The sequence below is a fragment of the Theropithecus gelada genome, chromosome 10 (genome assembly GCF_003255815.1).
Source record: "Theropithecus gelada isolate Dixy chromosome 10, Tgel_1.0, whole genome shotgun sequence".
NCBI classification, from domain to species: domain Eukaryota; kingdom Metazoa; phylum Chordata; class Mammalia; order Primates; family Cercopithecidae; genus Theropithecus; species Theropithecus gelada.
This window is the reverse complement of record NC_037678.1, coordinates 71,850,876-71,875,514: the sequence shown is the minus strand read 5'-3', so window position 1 is coordinate 71,875,514 and position 24,639 is coordinate 71,850,876. Positions and strand designations below refer to the sequence as shown.

The window sequence follows — 24,639 nt, the reverse complement described above, 5'->3', positions numbered from 1 at the left end:
AGTGCAGTGGCCGGATCTCAGCTCACTGCAAGCTCCGCCTCCCGGGTTTACGCCATTCTCCGGCCTCAGCCTCCCGAGTAGCTGGGACTACAGGCGCCCGCCATCTCGCCCGGCTATTTTTTGTATTTCTTAGTAGAGATGGGGTTTCACTGTGTTCGCCAGGATGGTCTCGATCTCCTGACCTCGTGATCCGCCCGTCTCGGCCTCCCAAAGTGCTGGGATTACAGGCTTGAGCCACCGCACCCGGCCTAGGACAGACTTTTAATAGCAATATGGATGTTAGTGACTCTGCTAATGAGGGCCCAGACAGAAGTGAGGTCTTTCTTATTGGAAACGGGCAGAAAGGGGACCCTTGTTACGTAGCAGCAACTAAGTTTAGCAGAATTTTATCCTATGGTTATATGGAAAGCCAAATTTGTAAGTGATGAACTTGTATATTTAGCTGAGATTTCCAAGCAAAGTATTAAATGTGCAGCCTGGTTTATTTGTGAATGTGAACTTTAATGTAGTGAACCCCTGTGGAATACTTCCACAGCCTGTTAGGTTCTTGAGAATTTTATGCCAACATAAACAATTCTCTTTTGGATTGAAAGAGTCAGAAAGTAATAGGGCTGTTGGACCCCCCAGATTCTACTGATAGGAAGCAGGCTGATAAAACTACTCACATGTGAATGTGTTGCTTTTCGTAAAAAAAGAAGGGTGACTCAGATGGAGATAGGAGAGCCCAGAGGGGTGGAGCTAAAAGCTGGAGAGGATTTTTTCCCAGGCTTTGAAGTGGAATAGAGATTCCCTAGATTTTGAAACTACTTTGGACCTGTGGCTCTATTTTCTTTTACATTTTGCCCGTTTGAACTGGAATGTTTATAACTGTTATTCTATGTCTGTCTCACAATAGTATTTTGGGAGCAGAGAACTTGTTTTCTTAGGAATTGTGCCCTAGGAGTTGGACTTACTGTTTTATCCCCAGAACCTCATCCACACCTGAATAGATGAATGAGATTTGGGACTTTTGAAATAAGCTTTAGATGGGAAACCTTTGGGACCTTGGGATGGGATGGATGTGTTTTGCATTTGGGAGAGAGATGAATCCTTGGAAACTAGAAGGCAGACTGTTGTAAGCATAATGGCTCCCCTATGATTTCCATACTATAAACCCTGGAACCTGAGTATGTTATGTAGATTTAATTAAAGTTAAGGATCTTAGGTAGATTATCTTGGATTTTCTGCGTGGGTTTATTCTACTCACATAAGCACTTAAAAGCAGAGAACTTTTTCTGGCTGGTGTCAGAGATGAGGCAGAAGGGGAAGTCCGAGATTTGAAGCATGAGAACGACTTAGCCTGCCATTACTGGAGGAGACCAGATTGAAAGCATGAGAGGGGGAATGCAGGCAGCCTCTAGTAGGAAAGGCCAGTCCCAGCTGAAAACCAGCAAGGAAGTGGGAACCTCAGTCCTACAGCTGCAAGGAACTAAATTCAGCCAATATGAATGAATGTGGAAGCAGATTTTCTCCAGAGTTTCCAGCAGGGAACTAGTCCACTGGATACCCTCATTTAGCCCTTGTGAGACCCAGTCAAGCCCGCTGACTTCTGTAAGATAATCAATTTGTGTTGTTTTGTTTGTGATAATTTGTTATGTCACAATGGAAAACAAATACAGGAGTTTTGCTGGTTTTGTTTCAGAGTCTTTGGGATGTTATTTTCTAGAGAACAAAGATAGCAAAGATTCTATAAAATGACTTAGTCCTGGAAGACTCCATGGAATAATGGTGTTGAGTGGAACCTGTACCTCTTTCTTTTTTTTTTTTTTTGAGACGGAGTCTCGCTCTGTCGCCCAGGCTGCAGTGCAGTGGCGCGATCTCGGCTCACTGCAAGTTCCACCTCCCGGGTTCACGCCATTCTCCCGCCTCAGCCTCCGAGTAGCTGGGACTACAGGCGCCCGCCACCACGCCCGGCTAGTTTTTTGTATTTTTAGTAGAGACGGGGTTTCACCATGTTAGCCAGGATGGTCTCGATCTCCTGACCTCGTGATCCACCCGCCTCGGCCTCCCAAAGTGCTGGGATTACAGGCTTGAGCCACCGCGCCCGGCTACCTCTTTCTTGATGTTTGAATATTATTATTGTCCTTAGATGCAGTTTGAAGGGGCTTGATGACCAGCTTAGTGAAATGTAGTTTCTGAAGATCTAGGACATTAATAGGATTCCTGTAAATAGGTGGCTTTTCCATATTTTGGATAAATGACATAATTTCTTCATTAGTTTTTATTGGCTTAATAATAGTTTATATGACAACCTTTTAAGGCTTATTTCATATTTTTTAGAGGAGATGGAAATGGATGATATATTTTTGTGAATTTGTAACTGTCTCTCTGTTCTCTCACACCTCCCACCCCACCCCAGCTCAGCTCAAAGTTGTAAGATCTTTTCTCCCTGTCATTGTCTGTTGAGGTTGTTGAGTTTAAGAGTCAGATCTGGGAATCATCACTACAGAATGGAGTTTCTAGCTTTCAAGAAAAGTGTTTTGTTTTTGTTCTTTAACAGTGTCCTATTGGTTGGATTCATAAAATATGGATTAACTAAATTTAAGTCAGATGATGAAGGAAATGAGACCATTTCTTTTGAGTTATTACCTGAATAGAAAGATGATTACAAGATTAGCATTTGAGGGCATGAAAGACTTTAGAGATTATGTTTGACTTTGGGTTTAGAGTAAGGGATATTGGGCCACATGAATAGTTAACTGATCTACTAAGATATCTCAGCCCTAGAGCTAGTCTAGAATCCTGGACCAGCCAACAGTCATGACTTTCGAACTATATTCCCTGAGTACCCTTTTCTACTGTTGGCTGGGCTTGGTGACTCACACCTGTAATCCCAGCTCTTTGAGAGGCTGAGGTGGGTGGATCACTTGAGGTCAGGAGTTCAAGGCCAGCCTGGCCAACATGGTAAAACCCTGTCTCTGCTAAAATTAGCTGAGTGTGGTGGTGCGTGCCTGTGGTCCCAGCTACTCAGGAGGCTGAGAATCACTTGAACCTGGGAGATGGAGGTTGGTTGCAGTGAGCCGAGATCATGCACTCCAGCCTGGGGGACAGAGTGAGACTCCGTCTCAAAAAAAAAAAAAGAGAGATGTTAACTGTCTATAATATTCAACTGTATGACAGCTTTTGCATAAATATTTCAGTATGATTTGTACAAGTTAAGAAACTGAAAACCAGTATGATTTGCCATTGAATTAGGTAAGGGCTTAGTATTTTAAGGTAATAAATAATGTGATACTTGATTTGAAATGAGAAACTGGACTTTGATCTGTCACAATTCATGGGTAACCTGGATAAGGTTTGTTTCGTGAGAGTATTAATGTGTTCTTATACCTAAATTTCTTTGAACTTCTGAGATGGATAATTTCAAAAGTAGCATGTCATTTAGTTTATAGAGAAATCTAGGCCAGCCAGCTTTTCAAATGAAGAAATTCCTCTAGGATTATTAAGGAAAAGTAACTGCTGTCATTGTAACAAAGGATGTATTTTCATTGGATTATAGACAATTGGTAGTTTTCTTACACTGAGTGCTCCCAGATGTACCTTTTTTTAAAAAAAACATGTAGAAGTCAAAGATTGAGTCTTTTAAAAAGTTTAAGGTGAAAGCACTCACAGTATCACAAGATACTGCTAGGAGTGGCATTTTAACTGGTTTCTACAAATTCTGTCTTTCAGTCTTAGATATTAAAAAACCATTCTTAGCAACAGTTGCTATGGTGGGCAAGCTTCTTTACATTCATGGTGATAATGTTTTCTTGCATGGAAAATATTGTGTAATCTGAGGTGACAGTTTTAGGGTTAAATACCAAGGTACAAGTTAGGTTAATGTTTTATAATTTTTTATGTGTGACATCTTAAATGCTCTTATATTGGCTCCTCTTTTCTTTTTATACTTTCTTGTCTTGTGGGTTTTTCTGACAGGTTTTATTAGCTGAAACATTTTAATTTGCTTGGAAAAGTGAACACTTGGAATTTTCCTGAAGTTATGACTAATGCTTTAATGGGCATTTCTCAATTTAGCTATCTCATCAATGTTCTATAAATTTTAAGAAAGCTACCCTGTTTAAAATGAATGGATAAATTATTTTCCAAAAAATGGTATCATGTCATATCCAGAAGTACAAGATAGTCATTTTGGGTTATTGAATTCATAACCACTCAAAAGATGTTGTTCATTCAGCAGATCCTGAGTACCTGCTACATTTCTGGCAGGTATTGTGCTGAAGATCTCCAAACTGTCACTGCCCTCCAAGCTTAAAATTGATTGACATTTTCTAATAATAGGCATATCATAGCACAACTTAGTATCTTTTGGAGGTGTTTTCTTATGATAACTCCTATTTGCTTTGTGTCTTAGGTATAGTTTCTGAAACAGCTACAGAAATGAGAAGGGGGTAGAATAGATAATTAATTGAGATTGCTGGTAGGGAGGCAAAGGCAGCCGGATAGTGGGAAAGAACTCCCACTTTGAGTTTGGGGAAGTTTACTTAACTTCTTCAAGTCTGGGAGTTCTTGTCTCTACAGTTGGGATAACAACTACCTTGGGCAACTTACTAACCTTCAGTCTCTTCATCTGTAACATGGGAATTAGTAGTACCTACCTCAGGATTTTTGTGAGGATTAATAACTAGAGTACCAGCTAGTATTATCATCTCAGGATTACTGAGGATTAAAGGAGAAAATTTATAAAATGTCTGGCATATAGGTGCCCAACATTAGTTCTTTCCCTTCCCTTTCAGAGAAAACAATGTGTTTATTGCCAGTGCTGTCATTCTTCATTCTTTTTTTTTTTTTTTTTTTTTTTGAGGCAGAGTGTCACTCTGTCGCCCAGGCTGGAGTGCAGTAGCACAATCTCGGCTCACTGCAAACTCTGCATCCTGGGTTCATGCTATTCTCCTGCCTCAGCCTCCCGAGTAGCTGGGACTACAGGCGCCCGCCACCACGCCAGGCTAATTTTTTGTATTTTTAGTAGAGACGGGGTTTCACCGTATTAGCCAGGATGGTCTCGATCTCCTGACCTCGTGATCCGCCTGCCTCGGCCTCCCAAAGTGCTGGGATTACAGGCGTGAGCCACCGTGCCCGGCCATTCTTCATTCTTTATTTTCATTTTCAGCTGCCAAGAGTTCTTATTTTTTTAATGAGACTTTTGACCTGTACTTCCTGTTTCGAATGTAGCCTGTTGGGTGGGTGAGGTATGAATTGCTGCCTAGGGGTGGATCAGTATGTAACTCACACCCAGTGTAGATTACCTCAATTACTCGTGTACAGTGTCTATTAGCTAGTCTTGGTGAGTCTAGGGTTCTTTTGCTTCTAGATAGAGAAGGTAATCTTCCCATCTCAGACACAGGAAAAGGTCTACCTTTGCTCACCTATAGACTTGTGAATATAGATCAGAGGTCTTATCCCCAGTGGTTCTTTTATCACAGTTTGGGAATTACTTGAATAGTGTGTGTTAGGGATGTGTTTGGAGAAGGCCACCTCCCTGCATTAACATCTTCTCTGTGTCTTGTTCTCTCAGGTAATCCACTAACTTGGCTTTCTTGTTTGCTTTGTATTATTAAGTGATAACTGTAGGCAGACCAGGAACTTGTATTTATCGGCACTTTAAAACTTTTTTTTTTTTTTTGAGATGGAGTCTCGCTCCGTTGCCCAAGCTGGAGTGTAGTAGCACAATCTCTGCCTCCTGGGTTCAAGTGGTTCTCCTCTGTCAGCCTCCCAAGTAACTGGAATTACAGGAGCTTGCCAACCTAACCAGCTAATTTTTGTATTTTTAGTAGAAGTGGGATTTCGCCGTGTTGGCCACGCTGGTCTCGAAATCCTGACCTCAGGTGATCCACCCACCTCAGCCTCCCAGAGTGCTGGGGTTACAGGCGTGAGCCACTGGCCAGTGTTTTGTGTATTCAAGATTATATAGAATGGCTACAAATGGCCATCTGCTTTGGAGTTGTCTACCTTTTGTAAAAAAATGAAAATAGGCCGGGTGCAGTGGCTCATACCTGTAATCCCGGCACTTTGGGAGGCCGAGGCAGGCGGACTGGTCTGAGGTCGGGAGTTCGAGACCAGCCTGACCAACATGGAGAAACCCCATCTCTACTAAAAATACAAAATTAGCCAGGCGTGGTGGCGCATGCCTGTAACCCCAACTACTACGGAGGCCGAGGCAGGAGAATCGCTTGAACCTGGGAGGCGGAGTTTGCAGTGAGCCAAAATCTGCGCCATTGCACTCCAGCCTGGGCAACAAGAGCGAAACTCCGTCTCAAAAAAAGAAAATAGACTATTGCCTAGCAATTAAAAGTATTCAAACATGTATTTTGCTACATAATTTGTTGTAAGAAGGTTATCAATGGTAAATAAAATGTTTTCATTATTTGCTTCTATTTGTCTGTCTTCCTGACCAGTTCATTTTTCCTTCCAGTGAAGCTATCTTGACCTAGGGTTTTCTTTGTGGGTAGTTTCTGAATTTTTTTGTAGAGACAACGTCTCAGCATGTTGCCCAGGCTGGTCTCAAACTCCTGGGCTCAAGCAGTCCTCTTGCCTCAGCCTCCCGAAGTGCTGAGTCATGAGCCACCGCACTGGTCTGAAGATTTTTTTTTTTTTTTTTTTTTTTGGGAGACAGCGTCTCACTCTGTTGCCAGGCTGGAGTGCAGTGGCACAACCTTAGATCACTGCAACCTCCACCTCCCGGGTTCAAGCAATTCTCCTGCCTCAGCCTTCCAAGTAGCTGGGACTACAGGCGCACACCGCCATGCCTGGCTAATTTTTTTTTTTTTTTTGTATTTTAGTAGAGATGGGGTTTCACCATGTTGCCAAGGCTGGTCTCGAACACCTGAGCTCAGGCGATCCACCCATTTCGGCCTCCCGGAGTGCTGGGATTCCAGGCATGAGCACCCGGCCTGGTCTGAAGAATTTTTAAACACCACAGCTAAGGACCTGAACGTTCATCTGCAGCTACCTATATGCTCTTGTTACATACAGTTGTTCCTAGTGGGTTTTTCACAGCCATCTTTTATGACTGTTTTTGGAAAACATCACATTGACCTTCATACATATTCAAAACTTTAGGCTTTGTTGCATCTGGAGCCCAACACTGAGGCCCACAGATGTCACCAACCCCCAGCCAGCATGGTGGGGCATGTCTCAGTTGTCTTCTTTTCTCCCTTCAGCAGCCACACAGAAAAGCTTTTCCATCATTTAAAATCTGATTTTTATACAATTTGTGGCCTGGTGGCCAGCCTATTCAGGTAAGAAAATAATGAAGAACCCTGACTATTGAAACTCAGTGTCCCACCCCCTCCTTGCCTCCAAATTTAAAGCAGTTCATTTTATTATAGTATTTTGGATAGGCTATAATAAATCAGTTTGGAGAATTAAGGAAATAGTATTAAATTTAGTGAAAAGAACCCATTTAGGCTTTGAATTCTAAACAGATCTGGCTTCCACCACTTAGTAATCCTGTTGTTTTTGGCAGATTATTTAACCTCTGAGTTTGTTTATTTCTAAAATCAGAATATGCATCTGATACTGTGTTTGGTTTATAAGAGGTATTCAAATGGTAGCAGCAGTTATTAAATTCATAAATGCTGAATTTTTCTTTAAATTACTGTATATCCCAAATGAAGTTTTCCATCTTTTGGTTCCAGAGGGTTATAGCCAGTGGAATAAAGTTTCACATTGTGACTTTATTTTGCTTGTGTGGCATGGTAAAAAGGTGTAGAGATGATGACTTCTGTCCATTTGTTATATTCCATATTATAGGAGACAGTACTGGAGTTCAAATTTCTCTTAGGTGTTTGGGGTAGAACTGTTAATCCAAATCAAACTGCTTGGATTTTCTTCTAATACCTCCCTTCATTGGAAGATCTCACACTGTTGCTATGTCATTTATGTCACATTGACACTCAGATCCCTTTTCTGGGTTGAAGGTAGAGAAATGTAATTCACACAAAAGGCCCAAATGCTAATATTTTATGTTTTACTGTACTTCCTGGTTTGTTTTATGGAAGTAATACTTACGTGTATTGCTTTAATTTTCTTTGTATGTATGTATGTATTTATTTTGAGACAGAATCTCTCTCTGTTACGCAGGCTGGAGTGCAGTGGCACGATCTCAGCTCACTGCAACCTCTGCTTCCTGGGTTCAAGTGATGCTCCTGCCTCAGCCTCCCAAGTAGCTGGGACTGCAGGCTAATTTTTGTATTTTTAGTAGAGATGGGGTTGTGCCATACTGGCCAGACTGGTCTTGAACTCCTGACCTCAGGTGATCCACCTGTCTTGGCCTCCCAAAGTGCTGGGATTATAGGCGTGAGCCACTGCACCTGGCCTGTGTGCATTGTTTTTAAAAACAAAAATGTTGAATGTTTTGTAAGTAGGAATAAAAGCAGAAGGCCCCCAGGGGCATGTTAGGATTTATAATCTCCTAAAGTTAAGTATCCTGCAAGTTTACACAAGCAGTAACTTAATGAATTACCAAGTATTACTGAGAATATTTGTGTTCCAAATTCAGAGCCTCAATCAAACCAGAAAAAAACATTCTGTTGGGTTTGAACAGGTAGTTTTCTTATTTATTATGTACTTAGAACCTTGGGACTTGAAGGTCAGAGAGTCAAGGGAACTGCCAAGGAGTTAGTTGCTAGATATTTTTTTGTTTTTTTTTTGAGCTACATATATTTCCCCACTTGAAAAAACAAAAACACTACTACTTATTTGGCATTAGTGTGATAGGTGAGAGAGAATGTTGTTGGCCATGGTTACCACCTTAAATTGACATGGGAAAAGATAAATCAATATGAAGTGGAGGAAAAAAACAATAACTTCATTTAATCATACATTTTTACCATTAACCTGTTTTCTTTTGGCTTATCTTTCTGAGCTAAGGTAAGGAGGCTTGGTTTGTCTTTGTTGTTTTTGGTTTTTTGTGTCAGTGATCTCCAAATAGATGATCTTCCAGATGAAATAGTTGCCTGTTAGTACATCTGGACTGTAATTGAAGGCTGCAAAAGATGATTGCGTATCTCTTGAAATAAGGGGAATTGTGAAATAGTTTTCTCAACCTACTGCATGGATTTTGACTCTTCAGGTTGTGATCTCCACAAGTTATTCAAACTAGAATTTCTCAATCAGTGTATTGTGTCAGGGTGTGTTACAGATGTGTTGAGATACTGGTCCCCTCACACCTCTGGCCATTCATGCAGAATGTAGCTTGGATACAGCATCCAAACCAGTGACCTCAGATCCAGAGCAGTCTTGATCATTTACCCCATTGTGCCATACAAATATTATTTTCTTTCTGTCTTGACTTTTAAAAAGACTGGGCCAGGCGTGGTGGCTCACACCTGTAATCCCAGCACTTTTTGAGGCCGAGGCGGGTGGATCACAAGGTTAGGAATTCGAGACCATCCTGGCCAACATAGTGAAACCCTGTCTCTACTAAAATACAAAAAAAAAAAATTAGCCGGGCATGGTGGTGCTTGCCTGTAGTCCAGCTACTCGGCAGGCTGAGGCAGGGGAATCACTTGAACCCGGGAAGTGGAGGTTGCAGTGAGCCGAGGTAGTGCCACTGCACTCCAGGCCTGGTGACAGAGCGAGACTCCGTCTCAAAAAAAAAAAAAAAAAAACTGGGAACACTAATTTAGAAAGCTCAGTAATTAGATATCTTAACAGTTTTAAGATTCAAGGGGGTAAGCAATCTTAAAATAATCTTGGCTTTAAGTTTTTAAAGCCATTTTAAGGTACCTCTCTGACCCCCAAGTAATTCTCTTTGGACATGTGATTCAAAGGGTATGCTTTAAAATACAAGATTGTAAATGATTTAAGGTTGGACAGTAGTGAAGAAATTCAGTTCTTATTTTCTAAGCAATAATGTGAGGCAGAAGTAAAGTTCCCTTTTGTAAAACTGTTATCTCTACCTGACTAACTCTGAATGCCACTGTATTTTTTCTGAGGCTGACATTTTGTTAATCATTCATCAAGCTTGGGTCTCATACTCTGAAGCCTAGGATACATTGTCTTCTTGTCTTCCGTCAGGAAAGAATGGCGTATACTTAGTTTGAGCAGTTTAATTTTTTAATATTTATGTAAATCACCAAGTTAGCCTTCTTAGATGTGTTTCTGTTTGTCTAACTCAGGAATTATTAATTTTGCTGAAGTTTACAGATTTCCTGAGCCTGTAATAGTTTTTTTCTTCAAAAAAAAGTACGTGTACATACTACTCTATATACATTTACCAGATAGTTCATGGCCACTGATGTCATTGTTGAACTGCATTTTCAGTTCCATAATTTTTGTAGTCTTAAGTAAGAGTTTCCCCTGTCTTATTATTTGTTTATAAATTTATGTATTTAGTATAGACCAGGGATTGATAGCTCAAATGCCTTCAGGAGTCGAGCCAATAAGGTAAAGGAAGAGTTGTCCAGGTTTACGTGTGGTATCTCCATTGGGTGTCTTTTAAAAGAGCCAGTTGTTGAACAGTCACAGCTTAGCATACCCAGGTGGTTTTTGTCAGTGCAGGAAGGAAGAACCGTTGTTACCAGACAGAGAGACCTACCTGCCCTCCCTCCTCCTTTATTTCTTTTAAGAAATAGAAAGTTAAATTTTTTTTTAGTGTTGGTAACTATCACTTTGAAAAATATTAATTATGAACAATGTTAATACATAATTCAACTTTTTTTTTTGAGACGGAATTTCGCTCTTGTCGTCCAGACTGGAGTGCGATGGCGCAATCTCAGCTCACTGTAACCTCCACCTCCCAGGTTCAAGTGATTCTCCTGTCTCAGGCTCCCAAGTAGCTGGGATTACAGGTGCCCACCACCACCACGCCTGGCTAATTTTGTATTTTTAGTAGAGATGGGGTTTCACCATGTTGGCCAAGGCTGTCACGATCTCCTGACCTCAGGTGATCCGCCTGCCTCGGCCTCCCAAACTGGTGGGATTACAGGTGTGAGCCACTACGCCTGGCCCCGATTCACTTTGTAAAAACAGTGTGAAGGCCGGGCACTGTGGCTTATGCTGTAGTCCCAACACTTTAGAAGGCTGAGATGGGATAATCGCTTGAATCCAGGAGTTCAAGACCAGCCTGGGCAACATGGCAAAACCCCGTCTCTACTAAAAATACAGAAAATTAGCTGGGTGTGGTGGCATACACCCATAGTCCCAGCTACTTGGAAGGCTAAGGTAGGATGCTCACTTAAGCTCAGGAGTGTGAGGCTGCAGTGAAATGAGCTATGATCATGCCACTTGCACTCCAGCCTGGGTGACAGAGCAAGGTCAGCAAGGTCCTGACTCTAAAAAAAGAAAAAGAAAAAAAAAGTGAAAAACTTGCACACAAATGCACCTAGCAACATTGTTCATAGTAGCCAAAAAGTGGAGACAGTCCAAATATCCGTCAATCAATGAATGGATAACCAAAATGTGGTATATTTATACAGTGAATTCAGCCACAAAGGGAGATTAACTACTGATACTTGCAACAATGTGGATAACCTTGTAGACATTTTGCTAAGTGAAAGAGGCCACATATTGCATGATTCCATTTATGTGAAATGTCCATAATAGGCAAATACATGGAGACAGCAGATTTTTGGTTGCCAGAGGACTGTAGGAAGAGGCTGTCAGGAGTTACTCCTCTGAGGTACTGAGTTTCTTTTTGGGGCAATGACGTGTTCTGGAATCAGTTAGTAGTGATGGTTCCACAACATTGTGAATATACTAAAACACACCATTTTAGGGTACCAATTGTACCCTAAATGGATTTTATCTCAATTTTTAAAAAGTAATATGTGAGCCAGATAGGAGATACACACACAGAGTAGTCCTGTTCCCAGCCATCTGTGGGAAATATATTCCAAGATCCCCAGTGGATTCCTGAAACCACAGATAATACCAAACCTGATTGTCATCAAGTTGGAACACAGTTTTCTGTTCATGTCTTCTACCCAGAAATTTAATGCCTTTTCCTTCTTAACTAAGCCTTTATCACATACTGCGGTTATAACTTTTGCAGTTTGAGGTATGACAGCAAAACAACTGTGAATTTATTTTTTCCTCTTCACATTATCACTGATAGAAGATTTGTTCTTACTATAGATCTTAGCAATTTCCGCATACAATTTTTTTTCCATATTAAGTCAAGAACTTTCACCTTTTTACTTAAAGGAAGCACTTTACAGCTTCACATTGGCATTTCCAGATTCTCAGCATTGCTACTCTTGCACTTTGGGGAATTTCTTAAGTAAAATAAGGGTAACTTGAAGATAAGCACTGCAATACTGCAACATTCAAGTAACCAAGAAGGCTACCAAGTGACTAATGAGCAGGTGGCATATACAGCTGGACAAAGGGATGATTCACATCCAGGGCGGGATGGTACTAGATGGTGCAAGATTTCATCACATTACTCAGAACCATGTACAATTTAAAACATGGCTGGGTGCAATGGCTCATGCCTGTAATCCCGGCACTTTGGGAGGGTAAGGTGGGAGGATTGCTTGAGCCCAGGAGTTCAAGACCAGCCCGGACAACATAGTGAGAAACCTTCTTTACAAAAAAAAAAAAAAAAAGCCGGGAGTGGTGGTATATGCCCATGGTCCCAACTACAAGGGAGGCAGAGATGGGAGGTAGAGGCTGCTACAGTGAGCCACGGTTGCACCACTGCACTCCAGCCTGGGTGACTGAGTGAAGCCCCATCTCTAAAAACAAACAAAAATAAAACTTACAAATTGTTTATTTCTGGAATTTTCCATTTAATGTTTTCAGACTGCAGTTGACTGCGGGTAACTGAAACCATGGGTATGGGAGTTAGCTGTGTTTGTGGTCCCAGTTTACAGTCCCTTGCTGTAGAACAGAAGAATAGGCTGTGAATCTAGACAAATGTTTTCCAATCACTATCTCTGACATTGGGAAGGTTATGCAGTTTTGCCTTCTGTAAAATGAGAAAGACATTACTTAGGTCATGGACTTGCTGGTTTAACAGTGATAAATCTGGCTGGGCATAGTGTCTCATGCCTGTAATCCCGGCATCTTGGGAGGCCAAGGTAGGAGGATTGCTTGAGCTTAGGACTTCCAGACGAGCCTGGGTAGCATAACAAAACCTCATCTCAGCAAAAAAGAAAAAAGAAAAAGAGAAAGAAAAAAAGAAAAAAAATTAATTAGCAGGGGACAGTAGTGTATGCCTATGGTCCCAGCTACTAAAGAAGCTGAGGGAGGAGGATTGCTTGAGCCTGGGAGGTCAAGGCTGCAGTGAGCTATGATCGTACCACTGCATTCCAGCCTGGGTAACAGAGCAAGACCCTGTCACACACACAAAAAAGATATATCCCAAGAATCGGTGACTGACATAGGCATTCACATAATATCTTCAGAATTGAAAGGCAACCAGTTTTACTGCCCTTGCTTCCAGCCTATTCTATTTTTGTCAGTTTTAGGACAACTCACCTTATTAACCGTTGGTTATTGATCACCTACAGAGATGATGGTTGTCTCCTATGTAACCTACCTTCATGGCAGTGAAGAAGGGAGTGGGAGAAGGGTGATAATCCTTATATTCTGCAGTTTTCTCACTTTAATCAGGTAGGTTAAATCACATATCCAACATCAGATGTAGGTGTTAGTGGTTCTAGTGTACTTATTCTTCTGCAACCTCATGATGTCTTTTAAATCCAAGATCCATTCAGTAACGGAGTGCTGAACTGTTTTTGTAGCTCTGTCAAGGCTTGTCAAGCAGTGTGCTCATCACATGGTAAATCATGCAGCCTGGAACCTCATAAAAGCTCCAAAAAACATCATTCATCCATACTGACTAGTTTCACATCTCTTTGGTAAGTGGTAGTAGGAAACCTTTTTTCTCTGGTTTAAAAAGGATGGATGCAATAACATTTATAGGTAAGACTGAGGAGCATTTTAAAAATCAACCACAGGCAGGGCACAGTGGCTCGTGCCTGTAACCCTAGTACTTTGGGAGGCTGAAGCAGTTGGATCACCTGAGTTCAGGAGTTTGAGACCAGCCTGGGCAATGGGGTGAACCATGGGGCATACACCAAGAGAAATAAATCAAAGTCCAAGTACTTGAATTCTTAATCTGAGGAGAGAGGTGTATGTAAACAAAATACATTCAGTGTGACAATGTCAGAGAGTATATGGGGTTGCTGTGGCCCTGTAGAAGAGGTACTTGGCTCATTTTGGAGAGAGATGGGAATGCTTCATAGCGGATGTAAAGTTTGCTGATTCTTGAAGGGCGAGTAGGATTTCTCTTAGCAAGCAGTATTGGAAGGCATAATCAATGTATAAAAGCAGAGAGACCTGGAGAGGAGTGGGAAGCAAGTTCAGTTTAAACAAATGTTTTGAAAAAATGTTAAGCTGTGCAGTACAAAGACATTAGGATAGAACAAGTTGAAACAATACTGATTGAATTTATTGGTTATGGGACCATTTATGGTTTTCATTTTTTGTGTCAGTTTTTGTTTTTTCTTCCTGAGAATCAGACTGGCATCTTGTATCAGTTTTGATAAATTATTTTTCTTCTGGGAATTTCAAGTTTATGGGAAAAAGTTGTTCATGATATTGTCTTATCTTTTTACCGTCTGTAGGATCTGTAGTGATGTATCATTTCCATTCATTATACTGGATGTTTACCCTAATTCATCCCTCACTGCCTCATTTCCATTCTTGATATTGGACATTTACCCTAATTCTCCCTCCCTGCCTCCTTCCCTCTCTCTCTTTCTCTCTGTCTGTCTTTCTTTTTTTGAGATAGAGTCTCACTGTGTCACCAGGCTGGAGTGCAGTGGTGCCATCTCAGCTCACTGCAAGCTCCGCCTCCCAGGTTCACACCATTCTCCTGCCTCAGCCTCCTGAGTAGCTGGGACTACAGGCACCCACCACCATGCCCAGCTAATTTTTGTATTTTTAGTAGAGACAGGGTTTCACCCTGTTAGCCAGGATGGTCTCGATCTCCTGACCTTGTGATCCGCCTGCCTCAGCCTCCCAAAGTGCTGGGATTACAGGTGTGAGCCACTGCGCCCAGCTGATTTTTTTAATTTTTATTTTTGTAGAGGCAAGGTCTTGCCATGTTGCCCAGGCTGGTCTCGAACTCCTAGGTTCAAGTGATCCACTCATCTCAGCCTCCCAAAGTGCTGGGATTACAGGCATGAGCAACTGCGCCTGGCCTAAGTTTACACATTTCTTTTTTTTTTTTTTTTTTTTCTTTTGAGACGGAGTCTCGCTCTGTCGCCCAGGCTGGAGTGCAGTGGCGCGATCTCGGCTCACTGCAAGCTCCGCCTCCTGGGTTCATGCCATTCTCCTGCCTCAGCCTCCTGAGTAGCTGGGACTACAGGCGCCTGCCACCGCGCCCGGCTAATTTTTTGTATTTTTAGTAGAGACGGGGTTTCACCGTGGTCTCGATCTCCTGACCTTGTGATCCGCCCGCCTCGGCCTCCCAAAGTGCTGGGATTACAGGCGTGAGCCACCACGCCCAGCCAAGTTTACACATTTCTAAGTCCTGCTTTAATTGTATCCCACATGTTTTGAAATATTGGATTTTTATGAACAAACTATGTGTAGCCTATGTTTTATTTTATTTAAAATTTATTGATTAATTGATTTTGAGGCAGGGTCTCTGTCAGCCAGGTTGGAGTGCAGCATTGTGATCATAACTCACTGAAGCCTTGAACTCCTGGGTTCACATGATCTCCTACTTCAGTCGTCTGAGTAGCTAGGATCACAGGTGGGTGCGCCATACTTAGCTAGCTTTTAAATTTTTCTGTAGAGATGGTAGACTTGCTGTGTTGCCCAGGCTGGTCACGAACTCAGCCTCAAACCATCTTTCCTCTTCAGTCTCCCAAAGTGCAGGGATCCCTGAGCTCTGCCCAGCTCTTAATTTCTAATTGATATATAATCGTACATATTTATGGGATATATTGTGATGTATTGTGATGTTTCAATGCATGTATACATCGTGTGTATATATCCCATGTTTTAAATGTATTATTTATTTATTTATTTATTTTGTGATGGAGTCTCTGTCAGCCATGCTGGAGTGCTCACTGCAACCTCCACCTCCTGGGTTCAAGCAGTTCTCCAGCCTCAGCCTCCCAAGTAGCTGGGATTATAGGCACCTGCCACCACACCCAGCTAAGTTTTGTGTTTTGTTGTTGTTGTTGTTGTTGTTTTTAAGTAGAGATGAGGTTTCGCTATGTTGGCCAGGCTGATCTCAAACTGCTGACCTCAAGTGATGCACCCACCTTGGCCTCCCAAAGTGCTGGGATTACAGATGTGAGCCACCACACCTGACCTAGATGTATCTCTTTTACTTATTTGTTTATTAATTTTTTTTTTTTTTTTTTTTTACAAGAAGGAGTCTCACTCTGTCTCCCAGGCTGTAGTGCAATGGTGCTATCTCGCTACAACCTTCACCTCCCTGGTTCAAGCAATTCCCCTGCCTCAGCCTCTAAGAGTAGCTGGGACTACAGGCATGCATCACCACACCCAGCTCATTTTTGTGTTTTTAGTAGAGATGGGTGTCACTGTTTTGGCCAGGGTGGTCTTGAGCTCCTGACCTCAGGTGATCTGCCCACCTTGGCCTCCCAAAGTGCTGGGATTACAGGCGTGAGCAGCCGTGCCCAGCCTAGGTGTATCTCTTTTAGACAGCACATGTGATAGAATTTTTTTCCTTTTTTTAAATTTTCTTTTTCCAATTAATATACAGTAAAATTGACTCCTTTTTGTGTGTACTGTTTTATGAATTTTAATATATACATAGATTCAAGTAACTACCATCACAACTGGGACATAGAACAGTTATATCACCTTCTGCATGTTACCCTTGGTAACATACCCAGCCTCCCACCCCTAATCTCTAGCAACCACTGTTTCTGTTCTGAGTTAGTACAGTTTTTTGGTTTTGGTTTTTTTTTTTTTTTGAGACAGAGTCTCGCTCTCTCACCCAGGCTGGAGTGCATTGGCGCATCGGCTCACTGCAAGCTCCACCTCCCAGGTTCATGCCATTCTCCTGCCTCAGCCTCCCGAGTAGCTGGGACTACAGGCGCCCGCCACCATGCCCGGCTAATTTTTTGTATTTTTAGTAGAGACTGGATTTCACTATGTTAACTAGGATGGTCTTGCTCTCCTGACCTAGTGATCCGTCCGCTTCAACCTCCCAAAGTGCTGGGATTACAGGTGTGAGCCACCGTGCCCAGCCTCACTACAGTTTTATCTTTTCATAAATGTTCATATAAATGAAATCAAACATTATGTAATATTTTGAGACTGGCTTATTTCATTCAGCATACTGCCTCTGAGATTCATCAAATTTATTGTGTGTGTAAATGGTTAGTTCCTTTTTATTAGTAGTATTCCGTTTATGGATAGATTATAGTTATTTTTATCCATTCACTCCTTGAAGGACATTTTGGTTTTCATTCTTTGGTGATTATGAATAGAGCTGCTGTGAACATAACATTATAGGCTTTTGTGGACATAAGTTTTCATTTTTCTAGGGTAAATAACTTTGAGTTGGATTGCTGGGTCATATGAAAAATGTACATTTAACTTCTTTGTAAAGAAGTTGCCAAACTGTTTTCTTTTTTTTTTTTTTTTTTTTTTTTTTGAGACGGAGTCTCGCTCTGTCGCCCAGGCTGGAGTGCAGTGGCCGGATCTCAGCTCACTGCAAGCTCCGCCTCCCGGGTTCACGCCATTCTCCGGCCTCAGCCTCCCGAGTAGCTGGGACTACAGGCGCCCGCCACCTCGCCCGGCTAGTTTTTTTTTTTTGTATTTCTTAATAGAGACGAGGTTTCACCGTGTTAGCCAGGATGGAAAACTGTTTTCTAGAATGGCTGTACAGTACTATTTTGCATTCACACTAGAAATGTATGAGTTTCAGTTTTTCCTCCTCTTCTCTAGCATCTCATCCTCTTTAGCATTTCAAGTTAAATATTGGCAGTATTTAACTTGTAACATTGAAAATTTTAGATTTACAGGAGTTGCAGATAGAATCTCCATATATGCTTCCCTCAGTATCTCCTAATGTTCACATCTTGCCATAGCGGTGATACATCATCAACACTAAGAAATTGGGCCAGGCGTGGTGGCTCACACCTGTTACCCTGGTAACTGGAGGCCGTGGTGGGGAGGATTGCTTGAGGCCAGGAGTTTGAGAACAACCTGGGCAACATGGCAAGACCCCATCTCTACAAAAAATTAAAGTTAGGTGGGCATGGTGACATGTGCCTGTAGTCCTAGCTACTTAGGAGGCTGAGGCAGGAGGATCGCTTGAGCCCATGAGTTCGAGGCTGCTATGAACTGGGAGAGCTAGGATCACACCACTGGACTCCTGCCTGGGTGACAAAGTGAGACCCCCCATCTCTAAAAAAAAAAAAAGAATAATAAAATATAAATAATAAAATAATTAAGAAATTAACATCGGTATAATAGTATTAACTCAACTATAAGCTTTATTTGGATTTTACCAGTTATATCCTTTTTCTGTTCAAGGAGCCAGTCCAGGATACCACATTAGTTTAGTCATCATGTGTCCTTAGTATCCTCCAGTCTGTGAAGCTTCTTAGTCTGTCTTTAATTTTCATTACTTGGAAACTTTTGAAGAAGACTGGTGATGTATTTTATAGAATGTCCTTCAATACAGGTTTGATATTTTCTCAAGATTAAATTGTGGTTATGGATTTTTGAGAAGACTACCACAGAGGTGAAGTGCCCTTCTCATCACATTGTATCAGGGGCATATGATGTCAAAGTGACTTAGCACTAGTGATACTTCAGTAAAGTCTGCCAGGTTTTTCTACTGTAGAGTTGCTATTTCTCCGTTTCCAAGCCCATTGGACTTAGGAATGTCCTTGTGATTAATAAGCATGGAAAGGGAGAAATTTAGGCTCTCTTTCCATGCTTATTTCCTTTTCTAAAAGGAGGAAAATTGAGCTCCACCTCCTCAAGAATCTAGTGGCTGATGATAACAGATCATCAGGCTTTAGAGTCTCATAAGGAGCACGAAACCTAGATCCCTCACATGTGCAGTTCACAGTAGGGTTCTCCTATGAGAATCTAATGTTGCTGATCGAACAGGAGGCAGAGCTCAGGCAGTAATGCGAGTGACTCCCGCTGCTCACCTCCTGCTGTGTAGCCTGGTTCCTAACAGGCCACAAACTGGTACAGGCCCATGGCCCAGAGACTGGGGACCCCTGATGTAAATGGAAGTATACAATATGTAGGCTTTTGTTTCTGGCTTCTTCACTTTAAGATTCACCATATTGTTCAGGTGTAGCAGCTCACACCTGTAATCCTGCCACTTTGGGAGGCTGAAGCCAAAGGATTGCTTGAGGCCAGGCGTTTGAGACCAGCCTGGGCAACAAAGCAAGACCCTGTCTCTACTAAAAAAAGAAAAACGATTCACCCATTTTGTTGCACAAATCAGTAATCAGTTCCTTTTCATTGCTAAACATCCCATGGCAAGCCATTTGTTTATTCATGTAACTGTTGGACACCTTGGTTGTTTCTGTTTTTTCACAATTATAGATAAAGCTGCCTTAAATGTTTGTGTGTAGGTTTTTGTGTAGATACAGGTTTCCATTTCTCTTGAGTAAATACCTAGGAGTGGGAATGCTGGTTGTATAGTTAAGTACATGTTTAACTCTATAAGAAACTGCCAAACTGTTTTCCAAAACCATTTTGCTTTCCCACCAGGAATGAATTAGTTACTGTTACTCTGCATCCACACCAGCTTTTGGTATAGTCAGTTTTGTTTTCTGTTTTTTTTTTAAATTTTAGCTATTTTAATAGATCTGTAGTGGTAGTGGTATGATTTAATTTCATTTTCTCTGCTATCTGGAAGTGTTGTGTATCTTTTCACATACTTATCTGTATATCTTCTTTTGTGGTGTGTATGTTCATGTCTTTTGCCCATTTTTAAATTGAGTTTTCTTATTGTTGAGTTTTTTATATGTTACAGATACAAGTTCTTTATTCAGATTTGTGATTTGCAAATACATTCTTCTTGTGTCTGGCTTATTTTCTAAATAGTGACTTTCACAGAGCAGAAATATTTTAATGTTGATGAAGTTCAGTTTATGAATTTTACAGCCCATGTCTTTAATGTCATGTCTTCAAACTCTGCCTAACCCCTGGATGCAAGAAGATTTGATAATTTTACATTTATATGTTGTTGGTTTTTTTCCCAGAGGTAGAGTCTTGCCTTGTCACCCAGGCTGGGATTATACAGTCATGAGCTACCGCATCTGACCCAAGTTTTACGTTTATATCTATGATTCATTATGGATTATCATTTATATAAAGTGTGAGATTTAGATTGAAGTTTATGATTTTTTGCATACTGATCTCCAAGTCTTCCACAACAATTTATAGAAAAGATTATTATGCCTGTAATCCCAGCACTTTGGGAGGCCAAAGTGGGTGGGTCAGTTGAGCTCAGAAATTTGAGACCAGGCTGGGCTTAGTGGCTCATGCCTGTAATCCCAGCACTTTGGGAGGCCCAGGCAGGCAGATCATGAGGTCAGGAGATCGAGACCATCTTGACTAACACGGTGAAACCCCGTCTCTACCAAAAATACAAAAAATTAGCCAGGCGTGTTGGTGGACGCCTGTAGTCCCAGCTACTCGAGAGGCTGAGGCAGGAGAATGGTGCGAACCCGGGAGGTGGAGCTTGCAGTGAGCCGAGATCGCGCCACTGCACTCCAGCCTGGGCGACAGAGCAAGACTCCATCTCAAAAAAAAAAGGAAAATTGAGACCAGCCTGGGCAATATGGTAAAACCCTGTCTCTACTAAAAATACAAAAATTAGCAGGGCATTGTGATGCACACCTGTGGTTGTAGCTACTTGGGAGGCTGAGGCAGGAGAATCACTTGCACCCAGTAGGCGAAAGTTGCAGTGAACTGAGATCATGCCCCTGCACTCCAACCTGGACACTAGAGGCAGACCGTGGTGTTTGGAAAAAAAAAAAAAAAATATATATATATATATATATATATATGTATGTATATATGTCCTTTCTCCATTGAACTGCCTTTGTACCTTTGTCAAAAATTAATTGGCCTTATTTGTGTGGGTGTATTTCTGTACTCTTTATTCTGTTCCCTTGATCTATGTTTTATCCTTTTGCCAATACACTGTTTTGACAACTATAGCCTTGTAATAAGTTTAAAATCAGATAGCATAATTCTTCCAGCTTTATGATTTTTCAGAATTGTTTGGGTTCTGGTTCATTTGGATATCTTTTTTAATTTGGTCTGACATGATAGTCTTTGTCTTTTACCTGGATAATTTATTCCACTTATATTTGATATAATTAATCATATTCCAATTTAACTTTTTTTCCCTATGTTTCTTATGTTCTAGATTTTGTTCTTCTCCCTTCTTAACATTCTTTTGGATTCTTTTTATGATTTTACTTTTCCCCCTTTCTGGTTTGGAAATACGTGTTATTTTTATTCTGTAATTAGTTGTCGTCATACATGTTGTGACTTGCAGCTATAACTTAACAAAGCCTGGTATTGTAATTTTATCTTTTTTTCATATAGTAAAAGAACTTTAGAAAGAATACTTTGAAATCTCCTCGATACACTGTGTTTTTATTGTTATGTCTTCTATTTTTTAAAGCTTCTCAAGGTATTGTTATTCTTTTGTATAATCAATGTTTGTTTGGAGCTGTCCGTAAATTTTCCTCTTTTTTGCTCTTTATTTTCTCTTTCAACTCAGACCTTCCAAAATGCGATTATTTTTCTTCTTTCTTTAGAGACATTTGCTTGATAACAGAATTTTAATTTGGCAGCTATTTTTTTTCAGCACACTGCAGGTATTTATCTTGGCTTCATTGTTGGTTTTGAAAAATCAGCTGTTCTGATGTTGCTCTTTGAATATAATCTGCGTTTTTCTTTCTGTACTTGCTTTTTAGGTTAATCTTTGTCTTTAGTTTTTTGTTTTTGTTTGAGACAAGGTCTTGCTGTTTTGCCCAGGCTGGCCTCCAACTCCTGGGCACAAGCAGTCATCCTGCATCAGCCTCCCAAATAGCTGGGGCTACAGGCCTGTGCCACTGCACCCAACTAATCTTTGTTTTTTTCCTGCTATTTTGTGATGATATGTTTGGTTTTGGATTTCTTTTTATTGATCTTGTTTGGACATTGTTTGCTTCTGGAATTTGATTGTGTCTAATTGCTTCTAGGATATTTTCAACTATCTTCAGTTACTACCTTTATCCCATTCTCTCCTTTTCTGCTAGTACCAATTAAAAGTATATCAAACTAGCTGGGCGTGGTGGCTCACACCTATAATCACAGCACTTTGGGAGGCCAAGATGGGCGGGTCACTTGAGGTCAGAAGTTCAAGACCAGCCTGGCCAAGATGGCAAAACCCCCTCTCTACTAAAAATACAAAAATTAGCTGGGCATGGTGGTGTGCACCTACAGTCCCAGCTACTCTGGAGGCTAACGCAGGAGAATCACTTGAACTTGGGAGACAGAGGTTGCAGTGAACTGAGATCATGCCATTGCCTTGGCGGCAGAACAAGACTTTGTCGCCAAAAAAAAAAAAAAGTATATTAAACGATTTCACTATATTTTTCCTCTTGTTTTTTGAGATCTGCTAGGACATTGTATTTTAAAATAGATATTTGGCTAAGGTCGTGGTGGCTCATACCTGTAATCCCAGCACTTTGGGAGGCCGAGGCGGGCAGATCACGAGATCAGGAGATCGAGACCATCCTGGCTAACACGGTGAAACCTCGTCTCTAATTTTAAAAAAAATGCAAAAAATTAACCAGGCATGGTGGCGGGTACCTGTAGCAGAGGCTGAGGCAGGAGAATGGCGTGAACCTCGGAGGCAGAGCTTGCAGTGAGCTGAGATCAGGCCTCTGTACTCCAGCCTGGGTGACAGAACGAGACTCTGTCTCAAAAAAATAAAAAATAAATAAATAAATAAATATAAAAATAGATATTTGTAGTAATCATTTGAGGCCCACAGTAAGGTACTTTTCTCCATGGAGAGCTTGCTTATATCAGGTATGCAGGGGCACTAATCCAGAGACCACCTTAAAACAAGCTTAAGATATGATACTCCCTCCAGTAGGGCTTTAATTCCTCCGTGGATCTTCCACTCCCCAACCACTCTCACCGTTAGGATGTATCCCTCCAAAGTCCCACCTTATGAAGAGGGCCTCCTATTAGACTTTTTATCTTGTGAGAGCCCTGGGCTTTGGTTTATGTGAGAACAAAATTCTAATTTTCAGGATCAACAAAGGCATTCTGGGCTTCCTTGCTTGCTTGTATCTCTGGGTTTGCATTTTCTATTCCCTTTTGGCTATAATTAGTTCTCTGTCTTATTTAAAATTGAGTGGGCCAGGCATGGTGACACATGCCTGTAGCCTCAGTTACTTGGGAGGCTGAGGTGGGAGGATTACTTGAGCCCAGGAATTCAAGGTGGCAGTGAGCTATGATTGTGCCACTTCACTCTAGCCTGGGCGACAAAGAATTGAATAGTGTTGGAAGTAGAGAAAGAAAAAGAAAAAGAATTCCAAAGCTTGTTAATTAATGATATTTTTTGTTTTAAGCACAAATAGTAACAGTCGAGTAAACTAACAGTCTCCAAATCAGATATAAAAAGGTTGCTGACCTGATGTGCTTTTTTTGCACATCAGTTGCTTGTTTAAACCTGATGCCGTGTTGCATGTGGCATCCAATGATGCGTTTCTTTTTTTTTTTTTTTTGAGACGGAGTCTCGCTCTGTCGCCCAGGCTGGAGTGCAATGGCCGGATCTCAGCTCACTGCAAGCTCCGCCTCCCGGGTTTACGCCATTCTCCTGCCTCAGCCTCCCGAGTAGCTGGGACTACAGGTGCCCGCCACCTCGCCCGGCTAGTTTTTTGTATTTTTTAGTAGAGACGGGGTTTCACGGTGTTCGCCAGGATGGTCTCGATCTCCTGACCTCGTGATCCACCCGTCTCGGCCTCCCAAAGTGCTGGGATTACAGGCTTGAGCCACCGCGCCCAGCCGATGCGTTTCTTATAGGAGATTAAAAAAAATGTGCCAGCCTTTGGTCATTTTAGGGTACAAAATTATAGGTCTTTAAAATTCCTAACTTGCTTTAAAGTGTTACGCTTTGCAATTTCTTATTTTAATGTTTTCCATCTGAATAATTCCTATGTATACTTTAAGCATAGTTTTTTTTTTTTTTTTCTTACAGTTTTTCCCCATTTTAGATACTCCATAAATATCGGTTGCATGAATGATGGGTTGGTGATGGTTTAAATACCTTTCAATGTCTGTAGACCACCATGACTTAATTCTTTCAAGCACTGATCACTTGAGATTGTAATGGTCTGTTTTCTTTGTCTGAGGGCAGAGATACTTTCTCTTTATTCTCCAGGGCCGAGAGAAAGGATGCCTTCCTGGCAGTCAGGCACACATTTCCTGGTATATAGTAAACATTCAGTAAATGCTTACTACATGAGCATTCTGCTCTTGATTTGAAAGGAAGAGAAAAATTAAGGGTAAGTGTGGACGTTTGAAATAAGTAATTCAGGGCCGGGCGCGGTGGCTCAAGCCTGTAATCCCAGCACTTTGGGAGGCCGAGATGGGCGGATCACGAGGTCAGGAGAT

At 41.4% G+C, this 24,639-nt stretch overlaps 1 protein-coding gene across 5 annotated transcripts in view; it reads left to right on the top strand.

Moving 5' to 3' along the window:
• CSNK2A1 (casein kinase 2 alpha 1) overlaps window positions 1–24,639 on the top strand; it is a 76,057-nt gene that overhangs the window by 3,684 nt on the left and 47,734 nt on the right. For 2 of the 5 annotated variants that reach the window (XM_025398560.1, XM_025398559.1), the window contains exon 2: window positions 13,731–13,847. The exons of the other annotated variants lie outside the window; for them this stretch is intronic. The gene's annotated coding sequence lies outside the window, so the exon portion shown is untranslated. The remainder of the gene's footprint in view (window positions 1–13,730; window positions 13,848–24,639) is intronic. 5 annotated transcript variants of the gene reach the window in all.